A 12124-nucleotide genomic window follows, 5' to 3' on the forward strand; every position below is an offset into this window, starting at 1 on the left:
GACGTGTGTGTGTGTGTGTGTGTGTGTGTGTGTGTGTGTGTGTGTGTGTGTGTGTGCGTGTGTGTGTTCAATGTGCCTACATTCACCCATTCACACACCGAAGGCAGCAAGCTGCCATGCAGGGTGCTGGCACAGCCATGGGGAGCAATTTTTGGGTTCGGTGTCTTGCCCAAGGACACTTCAACATGCGGACTGGAGGTGCGAACCACCGACCTTCTGATTAGTGGAAGACCCGCTCTACCTCCTAAGCCACACTCTGCCAATTTTCAACCAGCTTGTATCATTACAAAATCAGTAGTATATCCAAAATGTAGAAGAATGGCTATTTTGGTCATTGGATTCAGGACAAAATCATCTCTAACAATAAAAATTACTCTCTGATTTGGGTCAAAAATCTCATCAAATGCAGTCTGTGGCCCCTAATGTGGTCTATAAATGAGGGTCCTTGATATGACAGGGTATCCGCGGGGCCTTGATATGACAGGGTATCCGCGGGTTCTTGAAAAGTATAGTTGATTAGGGAAAATTAAGGCCCTTAAAAAGTGTTAAAAAGTATTTTAATTGCCATTTGATGAGGTATTAAATTGTGTAGCTATTGTGTTAAATGGGCATAATGTTATTTTCTCATATTGATCGCAGACCCCTGAATTGAATCAAAATTGCATTGTGGCAGACTTTGTGATATCAGTAAATATCGTAGTGTTTTCAAAATAATCCATATCATATCGTATCATGCTCAAACTTTTGATCGCTGATGTGATGAAAGTGGCATTGAGGTCTTGAAAATATATTGTAAAGGTCTTAAAAAAAGGTTTTAAAAGGTATTGAATTTAACTTCAGGATTCCTGCAAATACCCTTTATGAAAAAGGTTGAGAATCACTCTTGTTGTTGATGTGCACCCTACAGCTGTTACACAACAGTTTTCAATTATCATGTACGAGAGCTATGTAGGTTAGAACCAGCGTCCAATGCTCCTAACAAAAGCTCCCGAACATCTAGAGCAAACAGCCTGCAGAGGGCCAACGTCAATAAGCACAGTGAACTCTACAGATTCAGCCTATCCAACAACAGGGAAGAAAAAGAAAAGCTAACATTAGCTTCAGAACTGAATAGTGTACGTGTTGATGTGGGGAAAGAGCAGGCCTGAGCGCTCAGCAGTCTCCTGCTTGTATTTTTGGGGTGGCTTGATAAAAATCTGGGCTTTAGATGTCCGGTCCCAGCGGAGCGGCGCTGGCATTTATTGCAGATTGAATGTGAAACGGGAGCCATGTACGGCCAGCCAGTGTTTATTCTAACTTCGCTGGGACCCACTTGACATACAGTTACTGACAAACCAAGAGGCTGAGGTCAAGCCGGTTTACCGACTGCGGTCGCTGAGTGCGCGTGTGTGCGTTTGTGTGTGTGACAAAATGACATTCTTAGCGACAGCACTTCATTATCCCTGGTTGCAGCCTCGCAGGACTGTTCGATAGTGAAATTGCCTCTGCTTTTAGACAAAGGCACTGCTATGTTTAAAAAACGATTTTCAGACGGCAGCCCGATATTGTCACACAACACACTACAACACATGCACGGAGGGCCACAACACACACATGCTGACGGTGGCCGGTGAAATTTGTCCTCTGCATTTAACCCATCCTGGCTTTGTCCTTTCCTCCTGGGGCAGGCCAGGAGCAGTGGTCGCTTTCTCGTACAGCGCCCGGGGACCGACTTCGGATGTTGTCGTCACTGGTCGGATGACGATGACGATCTGATCTTCTGCATGTTTTTAGTGGGGGGGGGGTTATATACGGAGGAACCCCCCTGGGGGAGCACGGGGAGAACATGCAAACTCCACACAGACAGAAAGGCCCTTACGACGAGATACCCCACCTGGGCAGTAGGCACTGAAGATATGGGGGGGAAACACAACCACAGCGCCCACAGTGTCCCAGGCGAGAATCGAACTCAGGACCTTCTGACTGCGAGGCGACAGCTCTACCACTGAGCCACCGTGCCACCGTTTAGTAGGTTTTTGCTAAGGTTTTTCTCATTGTCTGCCTCTCCACCCCTGTGAGTGTGTGTGCGTGCCAGCACTTACATGTGTTCTCCCTCACGTGTGTGTGTGTGTGTGTGAGTGTGTGTGTGTGCCAGCACTTACATGTGTTCTCCCTCACGTGTATGTGTGTGTGTGTGTGTGTGTGTGTGTGCCAGTTTCTGTGTGTTGCGCGCCAGTTTCTGTGTGTGTGTGTGTGTGTGTGTGTGTGTGTGTGTGTGTGTGTGTGTGTGTGTGTGTGTGCGTGTGCGTGTCAGCCCCAAAACTGGAGCCTGGACAAACCCTGCAGGCCCATACTGTAGATGCTCCTACTGTGAGGCTAAAACATCGGTGCTAAACTGACCTACACTGGCCAGGGTTGTTTTTCTACGGTGCTATTTTGGTCAGCCGCCCTCCTCCGCTCATTGGCTTAAAACGTGAGTGATTACAAGGGGAACAGGAGTCCTACATTTTCATTGAAGCTTACTGCTTAATGGGCCTCTCAGGGTAAGGGCCATACATCCCACCGCTGCTTATTAGCACGGCACAGCAGAGCGCTTGAAAGGGGCTCGTTGAAGGTCGGCAGGAGTCAAGCTGTTGCCTCGACCGTGTGGAAAAAGGTTAAAAACAGAGAGCGAGAGACAGAGAGAGAGGAGGAACCTATCTGTTTACTTGTGCTGTTTACTTTTGCAGCGGATAGGCCAGCGGATCATAGTTTGAATTGCTTGAGACTTGACTTGATGAGGACTTGAGATTTGACTTGATGCTTGAAGAGGACTTGAGACTTGACTTGATGCTTGAAGAGAAGACTTGAGACTTGACTTGATGCTTGAAGAGGGCTTGAGACTTGACTTGATGCTTGAAGAGAAGACTTGAGACTTAACTTGATGCTTGAAGAGAATACTTGAGACTTGACTTGATGCTTGAAGAGAAGACTTGAGACTTGACTTGATGCTTGAAGAGAAGACTTGAGACTTGACTTGATGCTTGAAGAGAAGACTTGAGACTTGACTTGATGCTTCAAGAGAAGACTTGAGACTTGACTTGATGCTTGAAGAGGACCTGAGACTTGACTTGATGCTTGAAGAGAAGGCTTGAGACTTGACTTGATGCTTGAAGAGGACTTGAGACTTGACTTGATGCTTGAAGAGAAGACTTGAGACTTGACTTGATGCTTGAAGATGACTTGAGACTTGACTTGATGCTTGAAGAGAAGACTTGAGACTTGACTTGATGCTTGAAGAGAAGACTTGAGACTTGACTTGATGCTTGAAGAGAAGACTTGAGACTTGACTTGATGCTTGAAGAGAAGACTTGAGACTTGACTTGATACTTGAAGAGAAGATTTAAGGCTTGACTTGATGCTTGAAGAGGATTTGAGACTTGACTTGATGCTTGAAGAGAATATTTGAGACTTGACTTGATGCTTGAAGAGAAGACTTGAGACTTAACTTGATGCTTGAAGAGAAGACTTGAGACTTGACTTGATGCTTGAAGAGAAGACTTGAGACTTGATGCTTGAAGAGAAGACTTGAGACTTGACTTGATGCTTGAAGAGAAGACTTGAGACTTGACTTGATGCTTGAAGATGACTTGAGACTTGATGCTTGAAGAGAAGACTTGAGACTTGACTTGATGCTTGAAGAGAAGACTTGAGACTTGACTTGATGCTTGAAGAGAAGACTTGAGACTTGACTTGATGCTTGAAGAGGACTTGAGACTTGACTTGATTTGGGTTCTGGTGACTTGATACTTGATTTTGTGTGCGTTGATGACTTGAAAAAGTTTCTAAAGTCTGGACTTGAGATCTTGTGTTTGTGTAAATGACTTGGATTGAAAGGGATGAGATTTGTTCCAGCAGATGGTAAATGGTAAATGGATTGCATTCATATAGCGCTTTTATCCAAAGCACTTTACAATGTGCCTACATTCACCCATTCACACACCGAAGGCGGCCAGCTGCCACGCAGGGTGCTGGCACAGCCATGGGGAGCAATTCGGGGTTTAGTGTCTTCCCCAAGGACACTTCGACATGCGGACTGGAGGAGCCGGGGATCGAACCACCAACCTTCTGATTAGTGGACAACCCGCTCTACCTCCTGAGCCACAGCCGCCCAGATGACTGAATTTAAATTATGTTTTCTGAATTCGTATGATTTAATTCATTGAAGTTGAAACTGATTATAGAAATCAAACTCATGATGCTCTTACCAATTCCCCCCCTATTAAAACCATGCATTGAAAGTTTTAGTTTGCCCCTCCCCTCTCCCCCGCTGGTCAGCTTTCACATTACAACATTTCTTCCGCGCTCGCGAACGGAACGGAACACTTGCAGAGTACACTTGCGTCATTAATTACGCCTGGAGTGTATCCTCGCCTGTGTGTTGTCTACGAGGTTCGGTATGGTTGGTGTTCACATTCGCAAGCGTTCCCCAGACCACCTTTTCAAGTGGACCCTGTCACGGTTCGCTGTTCCGTGCCCGTGCCCGTGTTCACACTGATCAAACGAACCGGACCTGGGGTCATTTTGGGGACAAGTGTGCTCGGAAATGGTCCCGGGTCCCCAGTGTGAAACCACCCTAACTTGACATTAATGACATGGACTTGACTTGGCAATCTACATTTAGACTTGAGACTTGACTTGAGACTCGAGCATAGATGACTTGGTCACACAAAAAACATGCAAAAAACATGCAAAACTGCTTTGAAACCTTTTGATACCATTTTCTTTTCCGTTGAAAATCTCAGCATCGCTCTTCTGCAGTCTGTATTTGGGAGATCCACTCTGTCATTAATAAACACATTTGAAAAGATGTTTGCCGTGCATCCTGTCTTGTTCATGTCCTTGTTCATGCACCCTGTCTTGTTCATGTCCTTGTTCATGCACCCTGTCTTGTTCATGCACTCTGTCTTGTTAATGTCCTTGTTCATGCATCCTGTCTTGTTCATGTCCTTGTTCATGCACCCTGTCTTGTTAATGTCCTTGTTCATGCACCCTGTCTTGTTCATGTCCTTGTTCATGCACCCTGTCTTGTTCATGTCCTTGTTCATGCACCCTGTCTTGTTCATGTCCTTGTTCATGCACCCTGTCTTGTTCATGTCCTTGTTCATGCACCCTGTCTTGTTCATGTCCTTGTTCATGCACTCTGTCTTGTTCATGTCCTTGTTCATGCACTCTGTCTTGTTCATGTCCTTGTTCATGCACCCTGTCTTGTTCATGTCCTTGTTCATGCACCCTGTCTTGTTCATGTCCTTGTTCATGCATCCTGTGTTGTTCATGTCCTTGTTCATGCACCCTGTCTTGTTCATGTCCTTGTTCATGCACCCTGTCTTGTTCATGTCCTTGTTCATGCACCCTGTGTTGTTCATGTCCTTGTTCATGCACCCTGTCTTGTTCATGTCCTTGTTCATGCACCCTGTCTTGTTCATGTCCTTGTTCATGCACTCTGTCTTGTTAATGTCCTTGTTCATGCACCCTGTCTTGTTCATGTCCTTGTTCATGCACCCTGTGTTGTTCATGTCCTTGTTCATGCACCCTGTGTTGTTAATGTCCTTGTTCATGCACCCTGTCTTGTTCATGTCCTTGTTCATGCACCCTGTCTTGTTCATGTCCTTGTTCATGCACTCTGTCTTGTTCATGTCCTTGTTCATGCACTCTGTCTTGTTCATGTCCTTGTTCATGCACTCTGTCTTGTTCATGTCCTTGTTCATATATCCTGTCTTGTTCATGTCCTTGTTCATACATCCTGTCTTGTTCATGTCCTTGTTCATGCACCCTGTCTTGTTCATGTCCTTGTTCATACATCCTGTCTTGTTCATGTCCTTGTTCATGCATCCTGTCTTGTTCATGTCCTTGTTCATGCATCCTGTCTTGTTCATGTCCTTGTTCATGCACCCTGTCTTGTTCATGTCCTTGTTCATGCACCCTGTCTTGTTCATGTCCTTGTTCATGCACCCTGTCTTGTTCATGTCCTTGTTCATACATCCTGTCTTGTTCATGTCCTTGTTCATGCATCCTGTCTTGTTCATGTCCTTGTTCATGCACTCTGTCTTGTTCATGTCCTTGTGCATGCACTCTGTCTTGTTCATGTCCTTGTTCATGCACCCTGTCTTGTTAATGTCCTTGTTCATGCACTCTGTCTTGTTCATGTCCTTGTTCATGCACCCTGTCTTGTTCATGTCCTTGTTCATGCACCCTGTGTTGTTCATGTCCTTGTTCATGCATGGACTTGTTGACATTCCTCATATATAGGCGCACAGCCAAAGCGCACTCAGTCGCGGGATGACAGACTGGCAAAACAAAAACATACTGACAATCCAGGGACTTTGGATTACTTTCTTTTTTTTACACCTCTACAGGTATTTCAATTTGACTTTTTGTCAGTTTTCTCCCCCCACACATTTTTCATATTCTCAGTTTGATCATAAGTCAACCTTTCGTACCATTCCTCCCATACCCATTCAGCCATCCTCTATCACACCCTCAAACAGATGAGAAAGGAGCGGCGCCATGATTTTAGAATAGAGAAATAGAATAGTTACTGTCGCCTCGTACAGTGTGACAGATGAAAGCCATCTTCCAATCTCCCCCAGGTCCATTCAGAGGCTGAGAGCCTTTCTCTCTGTGCCATAGAATAGACCATCTTCATATTTCTGCAGCCATAACCAGCCCCTAGTAAGGACAGGAGAATTCAGAGAGAGAGAGAGAGACACACTAAAGTTTCGACCCCAGCACTGTGTGGATTGGTATTGGATGAATAAATCAATAAAAACTCTTCCTGCCCTCTGCTGGCTTTGAAGGAGGTGCCACAAACCAAAAATCTGTTGCTCAAAATCTGCTGCTCAAAATCTGTTTCCACTTTCTATCATTGCCATTGTTGGTTCCAACTGATTTTTCGGCAGCAGAACTTAGAACGATACCTAGGGATCTGCATGTGACCCTCACCAAGTTCTTGGGAGTCATGATGTGGGTTTTCTAGCACTGCGATTGACCTCGATTGGTGGCCGAACTCCACCCAGTCGGCAAACTCTGCTGTATAAAACAAACTGAACCAGTATAGTGGAAACATGTTGGTGAGGGTCTACATGGGTGGGTACAAAGGTTTGCGGGTGCGGGCACATGTAGCGCAAATGAAGCAGGTGCAGGGGTGCAGACCTCTAACCTACATGGATATGAAAACATACCCATACTCAAACTGCCCAACTGCCAGGAACTGTACAATCCAAGGTGCCTCAGGAAAGCCTAGAAGACCATCAAGGACTCAACCCACAATAGCCTGTTATCACTAATGCCCCCTCAGGGCAGACAGAGGAATTAGCGAGCAGACTGAAGAAGAGCTTCTTCCACCAGGCCAGACTTCTCAACGAGAATAAATGACTGAATGTAAAATTGTGCCTTTTTAGCGTACAATATACATATGCTTTATGTTCACTCGTCTTACTATTATGACCTATTTCTACTTACTAGTTATTTTTACTTGTTTTCTACTTGTGTCACCCATTGCACTAATTGCTCTTTAGCATGTAAAAAAGTTAACACTTTATAATAACATTCAGTCGTAAGTCATTTATAAGCCTTTAGTTAATGATGAACTAACCATTTACAAAACATTAATATACATTTGTAGATGATTAATAAATGCTATGTTAACATATCACAATGTGTTGTCATCTATACATCTTTCGTAAAGAAGTGTTCCTCACCTGCTATAAATGATGTGTAAATCATTTACAAGGATTTCTGCATCCCATAATCTAAAGTGTGGAAACCATTCATCACACATAAATATGTTACATACAAGGGGGTAGCCCGGTTATTGAAAATTGAAGCCAAAGCAGAAGTGACTTAAACCTGCATTATTTCGAATGGTCTGCATGGGGCGACTTCACTGGCTCCAAAAATAAGTTTGATTGTATGGAAGTCAATGGGAAAATGACCCTGCTTCTCACTTCATTTATGGCCTCAGTAAACACTTTCCTAATGAGTTTATGGTCTCAATCACTAGTTTCAGACTATGTTGTAGTTGCAGACTATGCTTTGGGGTGTGATTGACAGGTTGCTTGTCCATTGATCACACAGCTCGCCAAACACGGACCAATAGCAGGCCGTGCTCTGTGGGAAATCCCTGGTCTGGTGTCGAGATCCAAGATGGCAATGGCCAAAAACCAATGGGTCACCCCCCTTCCATTCGAAAGAATGCAGGTTTAAGTGCACTTCCGCATTGGCTTCAATTTTTACAGACAGAGCTACGCCCTTGTATGTAACACATTTATGTGTGATGAATGCTTTAAACTTTAGATTAGGGGATGCAGAAAGCCTTGTAAATGAATTGTAAATGATTGAGACATCATTTAGAACAGGTGACGAACACATGATTTACTAAAAGTTTATAGATGACTTACAACACATTTGTGATATGACAATATGGCATAGCACTTATTCATAATATACAAATGTATATTAATGTTTTGTAAGTGATTAGTTCATCATTAACTAAAGGGTTATAAATGACGTATGACTTAACGTTATTATAAAGTGTTACCAAAGTGTAAATTCCTGTAAGACCGGTGGCTCATAGTGTTGGAAGCATTGACTGTGTGTTAGGGCTGTCCTCCGCTCAGAATTCTACCAGTAAAAATGGAATTCGACTGGCCAATACGAATAATCGACTATTCTATATATTTAAAAAAAAAAATAATAATAATAGAATATCTTCACTAATTATTTAGACCATATCAACAGTCAATGCAACAGAGTGATGGGGACATATTTGAGCAATAAGAGACTGTATATTATCATGCAAGATTTGAATTGGTGACGTCGAGCTATCGAATTATTTGTCTGAATAATGAGACAGGCAGGAGACATCTATTTATTTTTTTAATTAAGCTCTTAAAGCCAATTTTTTTATTTCACCTTTTAAACATTAAAACATGTAGCCTACATGAATAAACAAATGAAACAGTGTAAAATAAGACATTTCTGCTGCTTTGAAATGACATCTCTAATGCCTAGGGATAGGCTATACAGTTCTTTAGCCCATTTCTCCAAAACTAATGGCTAAATAAATCTAAACAAGAATAAATTCACAAATGAAATTAAGATTGGAATTTAAATGGAAAAAACGACTGCTTGACTTGAGGAATGTCTGTCGATTCACGGGTCTCTCGACTGATGATTTGACTATTCGACTTTTGGAGGACAACCCCTGGTAGCAGGGCACTGCCAAAGTGGCCTTATGGATCTCAGGGCATCACGGCCAGAAGGAGGAGCAATGGAGGCCTACATGTAATTCCTACCCTGGTTGGAAGGCTACCTGAAAATGTTGAGGTTGTGGGTTCGAGTCAGTCATGAGTTTTTAAAACCAACATCCCAATTAAGAGTGAAAAAGCCTGTGAGGACAGCCCGTGATAAAAATCATATTTTCAACTTTTGCTTGAGAGGACAGCCATTGATAAAATCATATTTCAACTTCTGCTAATAGTTTTGATTCGAGTTAAATCTCACAACAGCACAATTCTACTCATTATTATGCAATGCCAAACTTCCTCCATGTGTTGGTCAACTTTAAGCTGGGCGGGGCTTTCTCCTTCATAACCACCTCATAGCTCCCTGCAAAGTCAGGGGAGACCCCCCTCCCCCCAGAGCAGACCGTTTGCAAACAGGGTCAGCATCAAACCACACTGAACTCTGAACTCCACAGATTCACCCCATATAGGAGCAGGGGAGAAAAATAAAACCTGACATTTAATTCAGAACTTAACTGTATACGTGTCGATCTGGGAGAATACCAGGACACAGCGCTGAGTATTGTGTGTCACTGCATTTTTGGGGGGTATTGAATGAATGAATCAATGAAAACTCTTTACATCCACGCTTTACATCCACAAAGAAATACCTATTCCAGCTGTCTGCTGGCTTTAAACGAGGCGCTCCGATCAGACGCGCTCGAAATCTGTTTCCAATTTCTATCATTTCCATCATTGCTTCCAAATGGTTTTTGGGCAGAGGTGCACCTACTCGCTGAAATGTGCTTAGAACAACACCTACACGAATATGAAAACATACCCAGGGCATATTGTACATTCCACAGAGGCAAATGAGACATAATGCTTTTGGTGAAAGTATTTCTACACTGTTGTGATTGTATTAGTTTTCCCCCCCACTTTGTTTAGACTTCCCCCCATGTGTTGACTGAGCTCTTGCTATGTGTCTGATACTCCAGCTGTCTCTGGCTGTGCTATGGAGTGGATAATGTTCAGATCATTATCTTCAGTGGTATGGGGTTGATATACAGTATGGAGAGAGGAAGGCATGGTGGTATAACAGAGCAGACCTCAATACATTATAGGGAATTGTGCTTTACTTTCATTTGCTCCTGCTGCAGCCATTTGGCATCCCTCCTGGTACACTATTGGTTTAATTGCATTGGGAGCACAACGGCAACCCGTGGTTAGGCTGATGAGCTTTGAGCTGCAGTCATGATATCACAAAGTAGATTCAGAGATTTTGTAGACATCATCATTTCATTTTTTTTAGAAGGTGCAACACTCTACATTCCATTTACAAAACGTCCTCATGCCGAAACGACAGAGTACATCATTTTCCAATTACTATATGAGCGAAACAGTGTGTGCAGTTGGTACGCCTCGCATTGGTTAAATTGAAAACGTTACAAGATTCAAGATGTTTATTGTGTTGTAAGTATGTTATAAGTACACTCGTGTGAAATTCTTTGGCCGGGAGGTTCCATGGGACATAAACATATAAGATAGGGTGCAAAAAAAGCAACAATAGGAATATGAAACTGGAAAAAGAAAAACGCAATGGAAAAGAAAAAATAGCAAATTGCAGTAGCCTACAAGGTGCGTCGGTTATGTTTAAACGTGGGTTATGTTTAGGCAATTACAACCGGGTCTCTCGCGATGAGGAAGTTGAAAGTCGAGAACGCTAGCAGTCCAATAATCCTCCCCGTCACCCTTATGTGTCAGCGAGCTACTTCAATATCAGACTGTCATTATGTTAAAGACCACCAGAGGTTGTCGCTACTTCCAGGTTACAGCTCCCAACTCTGGCGTATGCACTGCACGCATGCACTTACTCACACGACCACAAGTTGTAACATCGGCCATTTTAACCACCTTGAAAATCGACCAACGTTGTTGTTTTCCTTGTGAGGAACGGCTGCCATAGCACTGCATTTGTACAGTTCTTGAAATGACACAATGCAGTTAGTCGTTCAATAGTTAATGAGTTGTAGACTTTACTCGTGTTTTCAAGCCGTGCACACTGTACGAGCTGCATGTCCCCACGGGCCTGTGTTTTTCATCTTCTCCTGCACAGGTCAGAAGTTCACCTTCTGTAGGGGCTATCCTGAGGAAACCAGCCTCTGGAGGTTCCTTGCTTCATCAGATGTTGTGCTCTAGTCTCAGTCTTCAGTTTGCTTCTACCCTATTCTAATTTACCAAACAACCTTAGTCGTATGGCGCTATGGTTTGCGCTGCGTTTGCGTTTGCGTTTACGCGCCTCTTATTGCTATCTTCCCAGCATCTTAAGCTAGCATCTGCCTCCACCGTCCAGTTTTGCGCTGACACAGGTGTAGGCGTGGCTCAGGCGTGTCCGTGGGCCTCTAGCCTATCATCTGTCTCGCGTAAGTCCCATTTAGCGCTGTGGGGAAGATACTGTTGGTAGCCTATGTGCCGAGCGCAAAGAGAGGTTTGGGCGTTGCCCGTTCCAAAATAGGCGTTCCAGCGCAATGTGTTCGAAAAATGGGCCTTGGGTGCTCTCAATTTTAACGCCAGCAAATATCTGGTCTTAGCGCAAACAACCCCAATACGCGCCAGGCGTATGACTGAGCGCAGACAGTATTCTCCAGTGCAGTGCAGGAAATCCTCGCTTGGATAGGCCCATTACGCACGGCTCGCGTGCGGACACACAATTCCCTCCTCAGAATGCCAAGTTCATTTTCAACTAACCTACACTGCAGAAAAAACTCACCTTGATTTAACAATGAGAATTTGTTTGTCATGGTTTTGTGGGAAAAAAGTGGGGGGAACGAGGGTCTGGCGGGGCGGGAGTCTGTGTGTAGCGCGGGGAGGGGTGCTTTGTG

Source organism: Poromitra crassiceps, assembly GCF_964638095.1.
Source record: "Poromitra crassiceps genome assembly, chromosome: 2".
NCBI classification, from domain to species: Eukaryota; Metazoa; Chordata; class Actinopteri; order Beryciformes; family Melamphaidae; genus Poromitra; species Poromitra crassiceps.